Here is a 19,687-nt window from a genome sequence, read left to right as displayed (position 1 = left end):
GCCAAGCGTGGGCGTGCCAATGGGCCTCCAAGCCCAGGGAGAATCAGTGATGCAGGACAGAAGGAGATGAGGTACTGGAGGGAGAATTTCATTGTCAGCCGGGGACACCTGAGGCCTGGATGCCTGTCTGCTTCAGTCACTGAGGCCGGCTGAAATGCCACTCCCCAGGCATCTGTGACCACCTGATACCATACATACAAATCGTGTGCACACAGAGGGAATATTTCTTTGCCAGTAAAGATAAGCTGCGACCTTTGGTCACTGTTTTTAGGAAAAAGACACGTATTAGATTTTTTTTCCGGAATTTATCCTGATTCCCATGTTGGAACTGTCCTGAATATCTTATTTTAATTTTAATTTTTTATTTCACGGTTCCACATCATGGAAACATACGTACATAAGCTTTGAAGGGTTCTGTACCAGTCATAGTGATTCTTAGGTGAAGTTGACTTTTGATTGAATCCCTTCCATTTTCATGGCATCATGAAATTTACAAAGAAAGCTGACACTTCACAGCTATGTAAATCCAGTTTTTCTCCCAGCTGGGCCGTTTTTTTGTTTTTTGTTTTTTTCCCTCAGTCTTTGCTACAATCTCCTCCTGTTTCTGTCATCTCAGTATTTCTTCTCTGGACGCACTCCCTTGATACGTCAGCCAGTTCTATATTTTTCCTGTGCCTTTAATAATTCATATATATTTATTTTTCTATATTTATAACCAGTTTTGAATTCTAGACTCATATTTTCAACTACCTAATTGTCATCTCCCTCCATGGGGTATCTAACAGACATTTTAGTCATAAAATTTTGGAAAAAAAATCACTCAATTTTTCCCTCAAAAATTTGCTCTTTCTTCCATTATCCCAATTTCACAAATCAGTTTACTCAACAAATATTATTGAGTACGTCTTATATGCCAGATATTGCCTCAGATTCATCTGTGAACACGAGAGAGATGAAAAAAAAATAAGCAGCAAACAAAATACCTAAAGAAATCACCAGTGTGTTAGAGGGTAATAAGTGCTTTGTAAAAATAAAAAAAGGAAATTAGATCAGGGCGCATGGGAAAGAGTCTTGCATCATTCCATGAGGTAGCCAGGGAGATATCACTGAGAAGGTGGTGTTCCAACCAAGACTAAAAGTTGATGAGGAAGTTCAGCATTGAGAACCTGTTTAAGAGAGAGTGAGAAGAGAAACTGGAGATAATAACTCTTTTTAGGAGTTTTGCTATATGTTGGTACAAAGGAATGGAATATAATTGGCAAAGGAAGTGGAATCAAGAGGGTTTTTTTGTTTTATTTTTATTATGGGTGTTATTTGAAGTACAACAAACATATGAATGCACAAATATTCTAAGTGTAGACTGTGAACTGTTTTCACAAGGTGAACACCATTCAAATCAGAAAATAGAAAACAGAAAACACCATTCAAATCACAAGAGATGCCCTTGTGCCCCAGCCCCGCACAATGCACCCAAGAGTAATTGCTGTGTTGGCTTCTTTTATTATTATTCCTATTCCTATTATTATTATTATTTTAGAGACAGAGAGTGTGTGAGCAGGGGAGAGGGGCAGAGAGCAAGAGAATCAATGCAGGGCTCAATCCCAAGACCCAGGGATCATGACCTGAGCTGAAATCAAGAGTCAGACATTCAACCCTGGTAACCCTGTGTTGACTTCAGATTACATCAAGTCATTTTCCAGTTTTTGAACTTTATGTAAATGAATCATTTGGTGTGGACACTTTTGTGATTGACTTCTTTCTCTAAATAAGGCTTGTGAGATTTATCCAGACTACTGTATACAGGAGGAATTTATTCTCATTCATTCATTTATTCTCCTTTCTGCACAGCATTTACACCATACAGTATACCAGTCTATGACTTGCTTTTCATTCTCTTAATGATATAATTTGATGAAAAGACTTTGTTAACTTTAAAGTAGTGACATCTATTAATCTTGTTCTTTACAGCGTGTGATTGGGTGTCCTGTTTAAGAAAGTTTGCCAATGCCAAAGTTATAAAGGTACTCTCTTATGGTAACTTCCAGAAGCTTTGTTACTTTGTCTTTTAAATTTAGATCTATAATTCACCGGAATTGATTTTATGTATATGATGTGATTAGGGTACAAGATTTATTATTGGCACTGTTATTGAAAAGAACCTGTTTTTCGGGAACCCTCTTGCACTGTTGGTGGGAATGCAAATCGGTGCAGCCACTCTGGAAAACAGTGTGGAGGTTCCTCAAAAAAATTAAAAATAGACCTACCCTATGACCCAGCAGTAGCACTGCTAGGAATTTACCCAAGGGATACAGGAGTACTGATGCATAGGGGCACTTGTACCCCAATGTTTATAGCAGCACTCTCAACAATAGCCAAATTATGGAAAGAGCCGAAATGTCCATCAACTGATGAATGAATTAAAAAACTGTGGTTTATATACAGAATGGAGTACTACGTGGCAATGAGAAAGAATGAAATATGGCCCTTTGTAGCAACATGGATGGAATTGGAGGGTGTTATGCTAAGTGAAATAAGCCATACAGAGAAAGACAGATACCATATGGTTTCATTCTTAGGTGGATCCTGAGAAACTTAACAGAAACCCATGGGGGAGGGGAAGGAAAAAAAAAAAAGGAGGTTAGAGTGGGAGAGAGCCAAAGCATAAGAGACTCTTAAACACTGAGAAGAAACTGAGGGTTGATGGGGGGTAGGAGGGAGGGGAGGGTGGGTGATGGGTATTGAGGAGGGCACCTTTTGGGATGAGCACTGGGTGTTGTATGGAAACCAAGTTGACAATAAACTTCATATATTGAAAAAAAAAAAGAAAAGAAAAGAACCTGTTTTTAAATTTTTTTTCACTTCCTAAATTATGTGACTGGATGTATGTCATGCATCTCTGGACTTCTATTCAGTTTATGTTATTGTCTATCTTTGGGACACTGACAAGGTAATTATTATTAGATTTTTACTAAGTATTGATATTTGGTTTGCAGTTCCTCCAAAATAGTTCATTTTTGTTCATGTTTGCCTTGACTATTTTTGGACTTCTACATTTCCATATAAATTTCATAAATAACCTGTCAACTTAAATTTTAAAATATGATTTCGGTTGTGATTTCATGAAATCTAGAGAGATCACCATGAGGACAATGACATCTTTATGATACACCCTCAGCTTTGCAAATAAAGCTTCCTGGAGTATATGAACATAGCACAGTCCACATCGTATAGCCCACACTACAAACCTGCTTTAGTTGGGCTCAGTCTGTGTTTTCCGTTTGCTGTGCAGAGGACTTGCATTTTTTTGTTTGTTTGATTTATCCCTAGTGTTTTGTGTTCATTGGTGCTATTGTAAATGATATCGTTCTAAAAGGTTAGCTTCTATCATCTGCTCCTCTGTTGAAATAGAACTGATTGATTTTTTTCATGTATTGACCACATAAGTACAGCAAAACAATGAATTCACTTATTAATTCTAAGAGTTCTTGTGGACATTCTATATACACAGACATGTTACCTATAAGTAAGGACGTAATTTTTCCTTTTTCATCTTTATATATTTTATTTCCCTTTCTTGCCTTATTTCCCTGGATGGAATCCCCAGTATGATATTGTACAAAAACTGGGATGGACGTGCCCTTATCTCACATCTGATCTCACATAAGTAGCTTGCAATTTTCCACCTTAAGTGTGATGTTTTCTATAAAAGTTCTGTGGATATTCTTCCATTGAATTAAGGAAGGGTTTCTTCTTAGTTGCTAAGAGTTTTGTTTTTAAAATTGTGAACAGGTGTTGAATTTTAACAAGTTATTTTTCTCTGTTTTTAAAATTATCAGTTATTTTTCTTCTTTGGTTCCTTAACATTGAGACTTATGTTGAAAATTTTTTAATTATTTATTTATTTTGAGAGCGAGCGAGAGCATTTGGGGTAGGGGCAGAGAGAGAGGGAGACTTCCAAGCAGGCTCCGTGCTGACACAGCACAAGAGTCCGATGTGGGGCTTGAACTCACGGGCCACAAGATCCTGACCTGAGCTGAAATCAAGAGTCAGACGCTTAACCGACTGAGCCACCCAGGTGTCCCTATGTTGAATAATTTTTAACAGTTCAACCAATCTTGAAATTCTGGAATGAAGCCCAACTTGGTTGGGATGCTTTTTTTGCTTTGCTGGATTCAATTTGATGTATTTGTTTGAGAGATTTACATACATGATCATGAAAGGCCCTGACTGGTCACTCTCCTCGCTTGTGGTAGTCTTGTTACATTTTCCCTGCCTGAGTGCCAGCTCATCTCCTGGCAGTAGCCGGCATAACATCTAGTTACGCTGAGATAGCCAGCTATCGGACCATGCTACATTTTATTGACAGGGCCTGCTTTTCTCTTTGTAGTCCCCCCATTTTGGCCAAGGATAAACAATGTGAGACCACAGGGCATTCATCTTGGATATGCAGCTTTTTTAACTTAGCCATGGTTTTGCTGATCAGGAGGCTGTCCAGAATATGTTGCCTATAGCTGGAGAAAGGTTAGTATTTCCTGCTCTTTTTGGTCCAAGGCCAGCTGTTCAAACCTTTGAGGGAGCATTTTAAGAATATGGAAAAGGTACATCCACCAACCACAACCCGGGTGATTATCAGAAACGTCTGGCCATCTGTTCTTGTATTAGACTCAAAAGCAGGGACCTAGATCATCCCAGGATTTAAAAATATGTCCCAAAGTTTGGCTTGTCTTTCCTAGAAACCTGGGTGGTTTTCTCATCCTTACAAAACAGAAGGAAATTGTGGGGAATCAGCTTAGGAATTCCCTGAGCTTGGATGGTTTAACAAGGCATGAGGAATTAGAAAGCCACAGGATGAACACATACAAGATTAGGTAAAACAGATTAGGTAAGCAGGGCAAAGGCCCTCAGTATAGGACAAAGGTATAGGAATAGGAAATCTCAGGACAGAAGCATCCAAAATGAGGTAAACAAGATTAGGTATTCAGGGCGGAAACACCCCCTAACTTAGTACAATAGCTTTCACAGGAAGGAACAGAATAAGTAAACAGGTAAACAGGGCTATAGACCGAAGTTGCCCAGAGTGGAGCTAATTAGCAAAAGAAAGGTGCCTTGTTGACCCTGAGGTACATGTCTGTCTTTCTTGTCTCCTAGACCAGTTCAAGTAAACAGAGGTGGTGCCTCATGTTTGCTGTAAACAACCTTCTGCCCAGCACCAGAATTTTGTTTTGTATTAACCCAAACCCCTAAAACCACATATCTTCAAAACCCCCTTTCCCTCACACCCATGAGTTCATGTTCACGGTTTCATTGTTTCTTTGTGCATGTCCATCACCTTTGTAAGTCTTCCGATCCTAATAAAAACACAGCAAGGACCCTTACTTGGGTCTCTTGTCTCCTCCCGGACATTAGCCTCTCTAGCATTTCAATCCTGTGTCCAGTCTCTTGCTGGACAAGAGAGAACTCCAGGCCCAGAGTCTATGACAGGAAATGACACTTCTTACTCCAGCTACTGCTGAGGCAGAGAGAACCAAGCTCATCACAGAAAAAAAAAGATGTAACAATCAGAATTTATTAAGTCCAAAGGAACATACCCAACTGTGTGCTTTGAAAGAGAATTTTTAAAAGAAAATGAAAGAACATCTAGTTACGCTGAGACAGCGGTAATAATTGTAAATAATGATATCCTTCGGCTGAACCCCATTGCCTCATCCATTACCAGTTCATTATGGCTGGAGGCTTTTCTGATTGGCTGGTGCCACTCCTCAATCGGCACATATTTTGAACATTACCCTTGGTTATGTTATGGTTTCTGTGTCCATTATGACAAAGGAGTCTTAGAAAAAGATTCACCTGTTTAGACAGACTTGTATATACAAGCCGATGCTGATTTATTGTTCATAAACATTTGTGAAGGGTTTTACTTATGAACTCATAACAATACCCGGAGCTTCATTTCCTACAGTGATTTTTTCCTTCTTTTCTTAGAAGAGATGGACAAGAAAAATATATTACCTGAACCTTTTGTGTTTTACACATGATTTGCTCCCACCTCTCTGTTATGTCTCCTATTAGTCTCTTGTGGTCCAGCTGGACTGGTCTGCTTAGTAGCTCACAAATCTGCCTGAACATGTACTCTCTTTGTGCTGCTGCTTGTGTCTGAGTTCAAAAGGCTCCCATGCTCTCTCATATAACATGGTATTTATACTTACAACCCAGTTCCAATCCTACTCCTATTGAGGATTTCCCTAGGGCACTGACTGAAGTCAGTACTCTCTCTCTCTCTCTCTCTCTCTCTCTCTCTCTCTCTCAGTCTTTTAGTACTGGTTAGGTCTCCTACTGGTCAGTGATAGTTTGTTGTTTGGAAATATTTTAATTTTCTATGTAATTGTATGTGTAGTTATTTTCCATGCGCATATGTGACTTACCCACTTAAAGTACAAATTCAATGAAATTTAAAATTATAAAAGTTGGGGGGCCTGGGTGGCTCAGTTGGTTAAGCATCAGGCTTCGGCTCAGGTCATGATCTCACAATTCTTGAGTTCGAGCCCCATGTCAGGCTCTCTGCTGTCAGCACAGAGCCGCCTTCATATCCTCTGCTCCCCTCTCTCTCTGCCCCACCCCCCTCAAAAATAAATAAACATTAAAAAAAAAACTTTTAAAATGATAAAAATTGACCCCAGCACTTAGGACAGCAGCTTGCATAGAGTAGATGGATTGCTGTCCCAAGCTGGTGAGACACATTTAGGTACAGTGCATTTTCCCTGGATCAGAATTCAGTCTGCGAGACTCCCAGTGGCCTACAGAGTTCAATTCTGTCAGGACCAAATGCCTTAATTTCTACATTTACATTCTCTTCTCCACTCAACAAGTCCCAGAAAGCTCAAGAAGGCTATAGGTATGGGGGAGAAAAAAACATTTGGAAAATCGCCCACCATCAGGTACTCACCCCTTAGGGTGGCATTGTGGGGGTGCCATGGGAAGGGGAGAGAAAGGAGGAGAAAGGCAAGCAGGGCATCACTAAAAAGGAATGGGAGCATGACGCCTTCATAATTTTGCCCAGCATTTTGATTTTGTGCCATACAAGATAAAATATTTAATAACAAAACTTGAAATATAAAAGTGATTTAGCAGTACAGCGTGGCGGGCAGAATGATGGCCCCTCAGAGAAGTCCGTGTCCTGACCTCTGGGACCTGTGCATCCCTGCATATGTAATCTCCCATAGCACAATGGACTTTGCAGCTATGATTACCATGAAGATCTTAAAATGGGAGAGATTATCCTGGATTATCCAGCTGAATGCAATGAAATCACAAGGGTTTTTGCAAGTGAAAGAGGGAGAGTCAGAGAGAAATGTTGCTGGTTTTGAAATTGGAGAAAGGGGCCAGAAACCAAAACACACAGGCAGCCTCTAGAAAGGATGGAAGATGCAAGAGAACAGATCTTCCCCTAAAGCCTCCGAAAGGAGCGCAGCCTGCCGATGTATTGATTTTAGCTCAGTGAGCACCAGGTCAGACTTCTGACCCACAGACTGTTGGATAATAAATGCACATTTAAATTTTTTTTTAGTGTTTACTTTTATTTTTGAGAAAGACAGAGACAGAGCGCAAGCAGGGGAAGGGCAGAGAGAGAGAGGGAGACACAGAATTGGAAGCAGGTTCCAGGCTCCCAGCTGTCAGCACAGAGCCCGACGCGGGGCTTGAACTCATGAACCAGGAGACCATGACCTGGGTTGAAGTCGGACTCTTAACCGACTGAAGCACCCAGGTGCCCACAACCAAGATTGTGGTCATTTGTTACAGCCATGGGAAACGAATACAATAACATGCAACATAGGGAGCATTTTGTGGGAAGATCTACGGGGGTGCTCAAAGTCGGTGGGGGATCTCAAGGGAAGGTTTCCCTATACATAAGGAATAAAGTGAGCAGGAATTTCCAGGCAAAGAGGAGGGGAAAGGGCATTCTAGTCTGTGGGGTGAGGGTGTGTGTGTGGGGGGGGAACTAGAGCAAAAAGGAATAAAGTGAGATACAAGAGTGGGTTTGGAACACCATAAGCCATCGCACCTCGCTGGCAAGCAGTGCGGCAATGTAGCAAGAGAGGGAGCAGGAAAGATGGAGGTGAGGACTTCTCTGCCCTGGGGAGGGTTAGGCTCCAAGCCCGAGGTCACGAGGGGACAGCAAAGTTTTCTAATGAATGGTGGTGGTGTGTGTGTGTAATGTGTGTGTTTGGGGGTGGGGGGGGGGTGGAGGGGACAGAAATGACATGGTAGGGCTTGCATTTTAAAATATATTATATAGGGGCACCTGGGTGGCTCAGTCGGTTGGGCGGCCGACTTCGGCTCAGGTCATGATCTCACGGTCCGTGAGTTCAAGCCCCGCATCGGGCTCTGTGCTGACAGCTCAGAGCCTGGAGCCTGTTTCAGATTCTGTGTCTCCCTCTCTGTGTCTTCTCTCTCTGACCCTCCCCTGTTCATGCTCTGTCTCTCCCTGTCTCAAAAATAAATAAAAAACGTTAAAAAAAATTTTTTAATAAAAAAATAAAATATATATAAAATTTCCTTTTAGCAAATAACCCCCAACAGAAACAAACAACAGTGGTTCCAAATATGAGCCCCAGTCTGAATGCCACGAGGCACAGGCTCTGAATGTGGGTTCTTGATTTACAGTCAGACCCTCTTTTAACCCAGACAACAATGTGTCATGTGCTCTGGGAGGCAAGACGGCATCTGGTACTTTCTTTCTCCTCCCAAATCCTTCCATTTTGGTGAATGCCCTACACAGGGTCCTAATATTTATTCAGTGAGGGTGGTTTGAGGTGCTTTAGTCCCTACCCAGCCAAACCAATCCAAGCCTTTCCAAAAAACATATAATACTAAAATACCAATACTTTTGTTTTTTTTAATGTGGATAAGGGTAGGTAACATGTGAAGAAAAGCAGACTCAGAAAATTTGGTTACTTAAAATGATTTATGTATATTCTGTCATCAAAATAGCAATCAAATGCTATAGCTATAAGAGAAATCCATAAACATTGAGCCCCCTTCCCTCAATTTCCATCCTGTAAGACATACCACTAGAGTTTTAAATTTAAGGGCGGTTTATGGATTCTCTTGAGCAGCACTATGTAGTTTACTAATATTTTATAGTTCCACGTTCTCGTTAATCCTGAGTGGTTCCCCGCTCTCCTCCCCACAGAGTTATTAAAATTATTTAGGTAATAGTACATTTGCAGAACAATGAAATGCAGTCAGTACTCGATACGGATTAGAATTATTACTTTCAGGGACGGCTGGGTGGCTCAGTCGGTTAAGTGTCCGACTTCCGATTCTGCTCAAGTCACGATCCCGCAGTTCAAGAGTCCCAGCCCTGCGTCAGGCTCTGTGCTGACAGCTCAGAGCCTGGAGCCTGCTTCCCATTCTGTCTCCACCTCTCTCTCTGCCCCTCCCCTGCTCACGCTCTGTCTCTGTCTCTCAAAAATAAATAAACATTGAAAAAAAATGTTTTTAAAATTACTACTTTCAGTTAAAATCCTCTCCCTCCAGGAAAGTGCACAGATATCTCACCTTCACCACCAATCTTGTCAATTTCTCTGGGTTATGCTAGGACTTATATACAATATGGAAAAGCTTTAGTTTTCCAAAATGGACAAATACCTAAGTATATTCTTTTTAGTAACTTTGTCAAAAATGCTTAAAAAGTAGAAAATCTCTTCCCTCAGTGGAGCTGGATTACTCACTGGTCAATCCATCCTGTGCTTCCCTGGCAAACCCAGGACTAATGGGGTAGATTCCTCTCTCCAAGAAAGGTTAAAGGCGGAAAGAGAGGTGAGGGTCACAGAAGGCAGGCCAGCATCAAATGCTGAAGGAGATTCCAGCTCAGAAAGAGGAAATGTCATGTTTACAGGACCAGCTTGCAAATGCAAACATGAGCAATCTAAAGCAATGTAACAAAGGATCTTTGGCAGCTGGATTTCTTCAATGTTTAAAGCAGTTATAAATACCCATGGCTAATTTTGGAACATGGTTTGTCTGTGAATATACATATATCTATTTAATAGAAACACAAGGATTAGTTAACCAAAATTTACCTAAAGAAACCTCAACTTTAACTTCTCCGGATGGATCCCAATCCACAAGTTCACCTGTTAGGAAAACAAACAAACAAACAAACAAACAAACCAAGAAGCATTTCTTTTGCCTTTCTTTTACCAGGCTGGAAACCAGTAATCATAGGATTCCCAGGAAGATTCAGAAAAGCCCTTCGATATTAGGGGATTGGGGCTTCAGTTTTCTACATTTGTTAAATGTGAGAGGGGTGGAGCCAATAACTAGTGAGGTTTTTATCCCCAGCCCTAAATGTTTATGAACTTTCAAAGGGACACAGGAGCCAGCCTCAAAGAGCTCCCAGTATTCAAAGCAGGAACACTTTGATCAACATAATAAATAATATAGTATTTCATTATAGCACAAAGTATAAAGTGAACATACATGAGTCCATGCTGATATAAATATATGATTGACTAGATTAATAAATGGGACAGGAGGAATAAATCCTCCTTACTGAATAATTCCAGTAATATAGGTAGATACGCTTTCCCACCCTCTAGGTGGAGTTTGATTTCCCCACCCTCCTCTCTTGATATGGGCTGAACTTAGTGACTCCCATCCAAAGAAAAGAGTATGGAAAAAGAAAAACAGTAACTGTGCAGTGGAGAGAGCTCTCAGACACTACTTTAACCAAGTGATAAATGTTAACTCACCTTGCTATGGTGTATCCCGACAGAAGGCGGTGATGAGAAAGGCACTTGCCCACTGTGGTCTTCCTCCACCACACCCATAACCACACTTTAATCATGAGGAAAACATCACACAAAACGAAATGAGAGCTATCCACAATATAGCTTAGCAGAATCCTTTAAAACCGTCAAGAAAAACAAGACGCAGAAACTGTTAACACACCAAGACAAGACGCTAAATGCGGGGTGCAATCCTGGTTGGGGGATCCTGAAACAGACAGGAAAACTTGCAAAATCTGTGTAAGACGGAGTTCAGTTCATAGCAACAGGCCAATGTTAATTTCATAGTTTTGACAAATGTACCCTGCACCCGTGTAACATACACACACGTGGGGTGTGAATATCAAGGGGGCACGGGCTGAGGGGTTTAGGGAAGTCTGTCCTAGCTCTGCAACTTTTTCTTAAATCTAAAATTACTCCACAATCAAAAGTTTTATGATAAACCACGAAGACAAAAGTTTACGAACTGAGAGTGCAAACAGAACCTTCCTCAAAAGCAGTAGCGATACCCCCTTCACATCACTCTACGGAGAGGCGTGCAGGGTTCGGGACCTGGGGAGGCGGGGAGGTGGGGGGTGCGGGGAGCGCACACCCGGGTGCGCAGAGCAGGGCCGGTGCCCCGGGGCGCGGCGGGAGCCCAGGCTCCTCCCCGGAGTCTCCCCGGCGCCGAACTCTGCCCCGGACGCGCCCTGCGGGGCGGAGCCCAATCTAGACGCCTAGGAGCCACCGGCGCCCCACGGAGCCGACCCAGGCCAGAGGCGGGAGAGCAGCGCCGGGACCCCGCACTGGCTCAGCGCGCTCCCTGGGAGGCGAGCCCCGGCGGTCGGCGATCTCAGCCCCTGTGGAGCGCGCCAGGCCACTCCCCGCCACCCCCTCCCAGGTGAGTGGGCGCCCGGGGCCCTCCGAGCAGCTCAGTGCACCCCGGGCACACACCGGTCTTGGTGAGGAGGATATTCCTTTCTGTAAACCTCTCTGTGTCCTGGGTTCTGATTCCTTGGCTGAGAAGTTTCTGCTCTGGAAGAGAAAGAGTTGCCTTCCCCCACCTCCACCCCACCCCCCACCCCCCCCCCCCCCGCCCCGGGAGAAAGAACAACCCTCCTTAGCCCGGTGCACACCTGGTTATTTATTTAGGTCAGTGTTTTAGGTTAGACCTCCTTTGCCAGGAGGTCTCCACGACTGGGAGGACCGGAAGACTTGCTGTCGCCTTGGAACGCCCGCATGGTTGCTTTGACAGGTCACCTGGGCCCACAACGTTTAAGAGCACAGATGAATGAATAAAGGTGGTTGTCTTACCCTTCGTTCATTCGTGCTGGCTTCTGTAGCCGCCGGTGTAGCAAAAAGAGAACTGCCCACTGGTTGACAGTTTGCTACCATCGTGGGATGGTGGAGCTGGAAGTTACAGAGCGCTGGGTAGTTGTGCAAAGGAGCAGTATTATCTTACTGAAGAATAGCGCGGCGTAGTGCAAAAGTAGTTTTTGGATTGGGTGAGGACATGGCTGTAAGCTTTTCAGCCTTCTTCAGAAGGCGGGCGGGGGGGGGGGGATAGACATATGTAAGGTCAGAAGAAGCGTTTAGCCCCAAACGTGACTGGGCTGTGTCTGATTACCCTTATACTATCGTTGTTATTATAGGAATCAAAACTCTCTTTACTTTCTTGGTATCCATAGACCAAATGAAGCATCAAAGGGAATTCTTCTGCATTTGCAATAGGGAAAAGATAATCTGTCCTTTTGATTTTGCCTAATGCTATTAAATCTTCAGTTCTGCAGAAGCCTGGTTTTTCAGAAATATGATCTGAGCCAGAGTCTCAGGTACCCTGGCAGACACAATTGGTGCTATTGTTTCCTTTACTGGCCTGTCTCCCTCTCCCTCTCTCACAGCCCCACCCCTCCCCAACACTGAGAGTTTGAGAGTGAAGGTCCCTGACACAGAGGAATTTGTGCCTAAGGCAGGGAATACCCTGGTGGCTGCTCAGCTACTTAGAGAAAGAATGAAAACAGCTTACACGTCCTGAGACTCTGGCAAATTTCATAAGGTTCCTGTCTTTGTGATTTGCTAAGTAAATTTGATAGATAAACTTGCACTAACTAAAAAGAGACTTTTGAAGTAAATACCGACACTATTTCAGTTATATCATTCACCTTTATGATTTGGTGAATTAATAATAACAGTCATGTTATTTGTTAGCCGATTGATTTACAATGTGCTGGACAGCGGGCTTGAGTTGCCATCCAAATCCTGACTGACGCTGAAAAATTAGGTGTATATTTATTTGTTTGGAATAATGACTGAAAAAGGAAGGGGTGGAAGGTTTTGAAGGGAATCTAAAAGTATTTTAAAGGAGTGGTTTCAAATCTTTTGAACTGGGATATTTACAGAAAAATTATAGGCCATTTATCAATAGAAAAGTTCATAATGGCAGAATGTTATTATCAATTTAATAACATGTTCAAGTGAATTTGCATTTTAAGAAGCGTGAAAACAGTCATCTACATGGGTTTGTAGAAAACAAAAGCAAGAGTGTGAGCACATTCAGTGTTAGACAATAATTGGTGCATATGTGGGCCCACTCACGCATTTCTTGAGCACCTGTTGAGTAGGCCACCGTGTTCGGAGTTCAAGTCAGGAGGGGGCGGTGGATACAGCTTTGTGTAAGTAAGAAATAAGTCACATTCCTGTCCTCGTGGAATTTATACAATGCTGGAGTCCTCCAGGATACCTGAAGCTCATAGATAAGAACCGTATCAATGATCATCCATCAATTTTGACAGTAACTGAAACTAGATCATCTTCAAATCACACACTCTGTACGGATTTCAATAGTCAACTCTCAAAATTGTAAAGGAACTTATATTTTATTCAGGTCAGTGTTTTTCTCTTTTGCTTAGGTTGGGGAAGAACTTGGAAATCACGTGTTCTGGGTTTAATATTAAGAAAAATTGAGATATTAAGCCTGAAATAGCTAACTATCAATTTCATGCCAGTTAAATAAAAACCAAACTTTCACTGTGGATGCCAGTAATTTAGCATATAAATCAATGAATGAGAAACTTCAAATTGAGAAGCTTCTATCTTATCAGATTATTTTGTCCTATAAATTAGAAAAATATGACTGCAATTATATTTTACCCCAGAGGAAAAGACTTATTTTACCCAAGGTATTTTCGCTTGTTGTTGTTGTTGCTGTTTTTTTTTTTTTTAAAACAGCTTATTGGAGGCATACTTTACATACCGTAAAATATATCCAAGTGTGTAATCCAATGATTTTTAGTAAATTTATAGAATTGTGACCAGAGGCCAATCCATCACTGCCATCCAATTTTAGAACATTCTCATTATCCCTGAAAGACTCCACCTGCCTATTTGTTATGACTGTCCTCAACCCCATTCCCAGACAACCACTGATCTATTTTCTCTCTCTTTTGATTTGACTTTCTGGACATTTCACACAAATGGGATGACAAAATATATATAGTCTTTAGCATCTAGTTTCCTTCACGTAGAACAGTGTTTTTGAGGTTCATACATGAGGTGTAGCATGTATCAGTAGTTGGTTCCTTTTTATTGCTAACTAATACTCATTCCGTGGTGTAGCTAGCCCACATTTTGTTCACCAGCGGGTAGATATTTCTGCATTTACCTTTAAGTGGTAAGACAGATACTGTGGCCCAGCTTCCATGGTAGCATAATGTGAAATAATTGTAGGATCCAACCTCTTATTTATACTTATGAAAAATGTATTCATGGTATGGAATACACCAATAGTTTCTGTGTTTGCCATAACTGTGATCTTTCTATGACGCTCCCACAAAAAGAGTAAATAGTCAACCCTGTGCAAGGAACACAAAGCATGAGTCATTTGGTATTCTAGGTTGGACTCGGAAGATGTTTCACTCTTTTTTTTAAATTTTTTTTAATGTTTATTTATTTTTTTAGAGAGAAAGACAGAGGGTGAGCAGGGGAGGGGGAGAGAGAGAGGGAGACACAGAATCCAAAGCAGCTCCAGGCTCTGAGCTGTCAGCCCATGAACCGTGAGATTATGACCTGAGGCAAAGTCGGACATTTAACCAACTTGAGCCACGCAGGCGCAGGAAGATGTTTCACTCTTGACATTAATATTTGCGAAGAGACTACATCTCCTTTGCTACCTGCTCTTCACAAATGATGCATTTAGAGTGGGCGAATTTTGATGATTGTTTTACTTAACAGTGATAACTGAAGTACTCTCAAAAATATGAGTGCTTCCTAATAACATATTTTAATGGCACACTTAACGTAAAGCATATCAGAAATTTTTAGCACTGCAAAAGCATTGACCTTTGGTTTCCCTCTCTTAGGAATCGGGAACCTTGAACAGCCGCTCAGTCAGAACCCCCACTCACCCTGCTTTGTGCGGACTACTACAGCAAATGCATTCTTAGGTTACACTTGACAATTTATGCTTAAAGATCCTCTTAGAAGGATTTCTCCGGTTGAGTAGAAACCCTTCTATTCAAAGTTGGCAGATTCTGTGAAACTCAAGAGAAGACAATATGTCTCTTCGTGCGTGGAAGTTACTGCTGACATTACACTTTCCTATTGGGGAAAAAAGAGCATTAATATAATTTAAAGGTTGATTTTATTGACGACTTGGAATGCAAAGGATTTTATTTTTAAAATTCCAAAATTTGAAAGCAAGATAGTTTAGATTAAATAATGTAGTTTTCCAAAGCTGAATGTGCTGAATAGAACTCGTTTTTTTTTTTTTCTTCTTCTTCTTTCTGCTTGAAATACTGGAACAACTTACTGAAATCCCTTGGGTGAGAACACTGTGGTGTTGATGATCTGTGATTGGATGAATTAATCAGTCTCCACTGGTAATGCCTTTTTTTTTTTTTTTAACTTGGTAAGGTTCAAAAACTTCTAGAAGAAGTGCATTTTTCTAGACTTCCACGGACAGTGTCATTCCAAATGTCTTCTAAGAGTCATATACCATTTACAAGAACCTGTCATTGCCCTTCCCACTTTTATATGCTCTGAAATTGGTGGGGACATGCACGCATTCTTTCTTTTTAATGTTTATTTATTTTTTTGAGAGAGAAAGAGAGAGCAATCAAGCAGGGGAGGGTCAGAGAGAGAATCCCAAGCAGGCTCCACACTGTCAGCACAGAGCCTGACGTGGGGCTCGATACTACGAACTGTGAGATCATGACCTGAGCCAAAATCAAGAGTTGGACGCTTAACCAACTGAGCCACCCAGTTGCCCTAGTAGTTCATTCTTCCCTATTGATGACTGAGATTCAACCTGTGGATGAATATTTGAATTTTTCCCAGTGTTTGGCAAATAGAAACATTTGTGCTTTATGGAACATAGAGCTTCATTTAACTTGGGTTGATACCTAGAAGTGGGATTGCTGGGTTGTACAGTGTGTGCATAGCTTTATAAGAAACAGCCTGAGGGCTCTCCAACATGGCTGCCCCTTTTGCATACCTGTCAGCAACAGACAGGAGTTCCAGCTGTTCTACATCCTCATTCAAACCTGGTATTTTCTGTCTTGCCCCCTCAGCAGATAATTTTTTCAATGAAGGAAATTATGTTGAAGCGAAACTATTCCAAGATGAGTTTCAGAAGCTAAAGACATGCAGTAGATTCCTGAGCCCTCCACTCTTCAAATATTTTATAAAGCCACAACAGAAATTTTCCGAAAGGGCACCTTCCTTGTAAATTTACCCATGACTCAGATATAGATCATTAATGTGTGCTGCTTTTCATTTTCTCTTCACTGATAAGTCGTAAGTGGCTTCTGAGTTGTTAACTGAGGTCAGAGCAGAAAGAATAGTTGACTGATTGGGGGTGGGTGGTGGAGAGTGGATAGTGAGGGGACAGCTGAGCTTAGACATTGACACTTCCAAGTGATGTCCTGTAATCAAATGTCCTCAATAAGCTGCGGTCCGAACCCACCGTTTTTTACACCATGAAGCCATACTGCTTCGGTTTGTGGAATAAATCTACTGAGACAGAAACATCTGCTCATGTTTCAAAAGGACACACTGGGGAGCTCACAGCAGGAGTAAATTGACTGTTACTTAGTGACCTGACTACTATACTAACTTGGGCCTAAGAAATTAGACTTAGAAACCCATTCAGAATTCAGCAGAAAGCAAGGTAGTAAATTAGAAAGAGCCAGCAGACTTATGGCTTGCGATCCACGACCATCATGCACTAGCTGTCTTTGCTTAATCTTGTTCAGCCTCATTTCCTCATCTGTAAAATGGGAATAATGACACCAACCTCTCAGGGTGTTTATGAGGATTATTAAAGGCAGCAAACTCTAGCTTGAATATAGTAGGCACTCAGCAGGCTCTGGTCTCTTTTCCCTAGTCTTCTCCAAATTGGAATGGATTCATGTGATTTGTACCTTTTGTGGTTTAGCTGCTATACTGGGCACTAGGTGAAATCCTCAGCTGTTTTCAAAATTTCAAATTATGCCAATGAACTATGAAGATAGATTATTTCATTACAAAGATACCTGGATTTAAGGTCACTTCATCTGGGCTCAAGTGGAGAGGTCAGTTTATGACCCTGAAAAACTGATATCACTTTTCTGTGACTTGGTTGCATTATACCTATGTATATGGGTGGATTTAAATATAGCCACAGATATACAGATAATAGATATAGCACAGTATATTGTAATGATCAATTTTGACAATATAGGGAAAATGATTTTTAGTAAATGGCACAGTGTCTGTCAATTGCACTTATTTGTATATTTTATTTGTGCCAATGTTTCGATCCTTTTAAAAAATGAAATAGCTTTTATTTCATATCTAAGAGCTTTCTATAGCATGGGTCATGATGTAGATACATGTTTGTATACATATGAGTGTCACAAATGAGTAAAATTAATTCTGCTTAAAAAATCTTAGATTATTACTTGAAAACAATGTTATTATTACTTGAGCTCAGTGTTAACATGCATGGCTTTTGAAATACTCTTTGTTATGTTCAGGTAAACTGCACAGTCACCTGAGATTTAGCCAGCTGACACTGGATGTCACCATTGTGCTGTGTAATGTAGTTGCAGAACAGGTGTGCTGTTTAATATTCAGCACACGGTCAGTCTCGCCAAGGGCTTGGAGATATGTTAGCTTTTTTCCCTCACATAACCTAATTACCCTTGTTCACTTTTATTGCAACTTGCCTTTTCAGTTTCTAATATCTAAGCTCCAAACAATAGTGACCAAGAATGATGAAACAATATTCAATATTGTTAGCTCAGAACCGAGAAACTGACAACTCAGAAACTGTGCTAAAACCAGTCGGGGCTCCTGGTTGCAAACCAGTCAGTTAAGCGAATTGATTCTAGACAACTTAAGTTGAAAAGGAGCTTACTGGTTTGGAAATGGAAGAATCCAGTGTGCTGGTACTTGATCAAAGATCAGTCTGTCACGAGAGTAAGATAGAGTCCTGGCATCACCACTGGTCCCTAGATACCACCACTGGTGTTGCTGCCATCTGGACACAAAGCCCCGCTCTATGCCAGGCTCCTTCCCTTCCCAGGAGAATTATGGGGCTTTCACTGCCTCCAGCTTCAACATGCCAAGGGCCAATCCCTGAGTGCTGTTTCCAGATGGGAGCACTCAAGTGGCTCACTTTCTCCAGCCCCAGGGAGTGAGGAAGAACAAGTAAGGGATCTTTCCTGCAAAGACTCATACAGGTGTGATTCCACATAATCTGGGGAGGAGATTCAAGTGCTGGACAGTCAAAACACGCACGTATCCACCATGGTGCCTTTCAGGTAACGCCCATAGAAGTGAGTTGAGAATACCGCTGTGCAGTCAGCTGAATTTTACTGTCCCTTCTGTGCACGGACCTGGAGTCAGTTGCATATGCCTTGTGGCACACTTTCTCCCGCACTTTGCTACACCCTGCCTTTCCTTCAACCTTGAGAGAGCCATACCAGCCAGGAGTAGACCTGTTTGAAGTAGCTAAGGAGACACCTCCTCTAGTCAACTGGAAGTCTTAACAAGTTTCAGTCTTAAAAAAAAAAAAAATCCCTGCTACATTGAAAGAAAAGAAAAAGAAGTGGCAGGCTACATTGCATACCTTGTTGTTCCAAGAACATTATTCCAAGCAACTTCCAGCCTTTCTCTTGCTCCCCGCTTTGCCTGGCATCCTCTTCTCCCAGGTGGCCACACAAATTCAGTCTTTTTAGTCAAGTCTTTTGCTTGAATGCCGCCTCTTCAGATGGGCCTTCCTTCACCACTGACCCAAAACAGCACCTCCTTTTATTTTGTTACCCTTCGCGACTTTTCTCCATCACTCTTGTCACCCGCCTCTCGCTACATTCCCTGTGTATTCACTGGTTTGTTCAATGTCTGTCTCCTCTCCGTACTGAAAGTCCCGAGAAGGCAGGGTGTCTGGTGCACTTCTGTGGCCACAGCACCCGACACAGCTGTATTCTAATGAATATTCAATATATGAATTAATCAATCAAAGGTTACCTTTGTTAGCATCTCTAGAATATAAACAGTTCCCGTATTCATTTCCTGGGACTGCTCTGACAGAGTACCACAAGCTAAGTGGCTTAAACGTAGTAATTTCTTGTCTCACTGTTGTGGAAGCTGGAAGCCCAAGGTCAAGGTGTTGGTCGGGGTGGGGTCTTCCGAGGCTGTGAGGAAGAGTCTGTTCCATGTTTTTCCTCCAGCTTCTGGTGGTTTGCTTGCAATTTTAAGGTATTCTTTGGCAGGTAGAAGCATCACCTTGTTCTCTATCTTCAACTTTATGTGGCATTCTCCTGTGTACCTCTGTGTCCAAATTTTTATAAAAACACCAGTCATGATGGATGAAGGGCCCAGCCTACTCCAGTGTGACTTCGTTTAATTAATTACATCGGTAATAATCTTATTTCCTA

At 41.7% G+C, this 19,687-nt stretch overlaps 1 protein-coding gene across 1 annotated transcript in view; it reads left to right on the top strand.

The window, feature by feature from the left end:
- The first annotated feature begins 11,553 nt into the window (after positions 1–11,553).
- The window catches only part of CCDC68 (coiled-coil domain containing 68), a 49,787-nt gene continuing 41,653 nt past the window's right edge, over positions 11,554–19,687 (top strand). Inside the window, exon 1 of the mRNA XM_042962100.1 lies at positions 11,554–11,670. The gene's annotated coding sequence lies outside the window, so the exon portion shown is untranslated. The remainder of the gene's footprint in view (positions 11,671–19,687) is intronic.

Source organism: Panthera tigris, chromosome D3 (genome assembly GCF_018350195.1).
Source record: "Panthera tigris isolate Pti1 chromosome D3, P.tigris_Pti1_mat1.1, whole genome shotgun sequence".
Classification (NCBI taxonomy): domain Eukaryota; kingdom Metazoa; phylum Chordata; class Mammalia; order Carnivora; family Felidae; genus Panthera; species Panthera tigris.
Note: the sequence above shows the minus strand (reverse complement) of the source record. Positions and strands in the feature narration are given on the sequence as shown.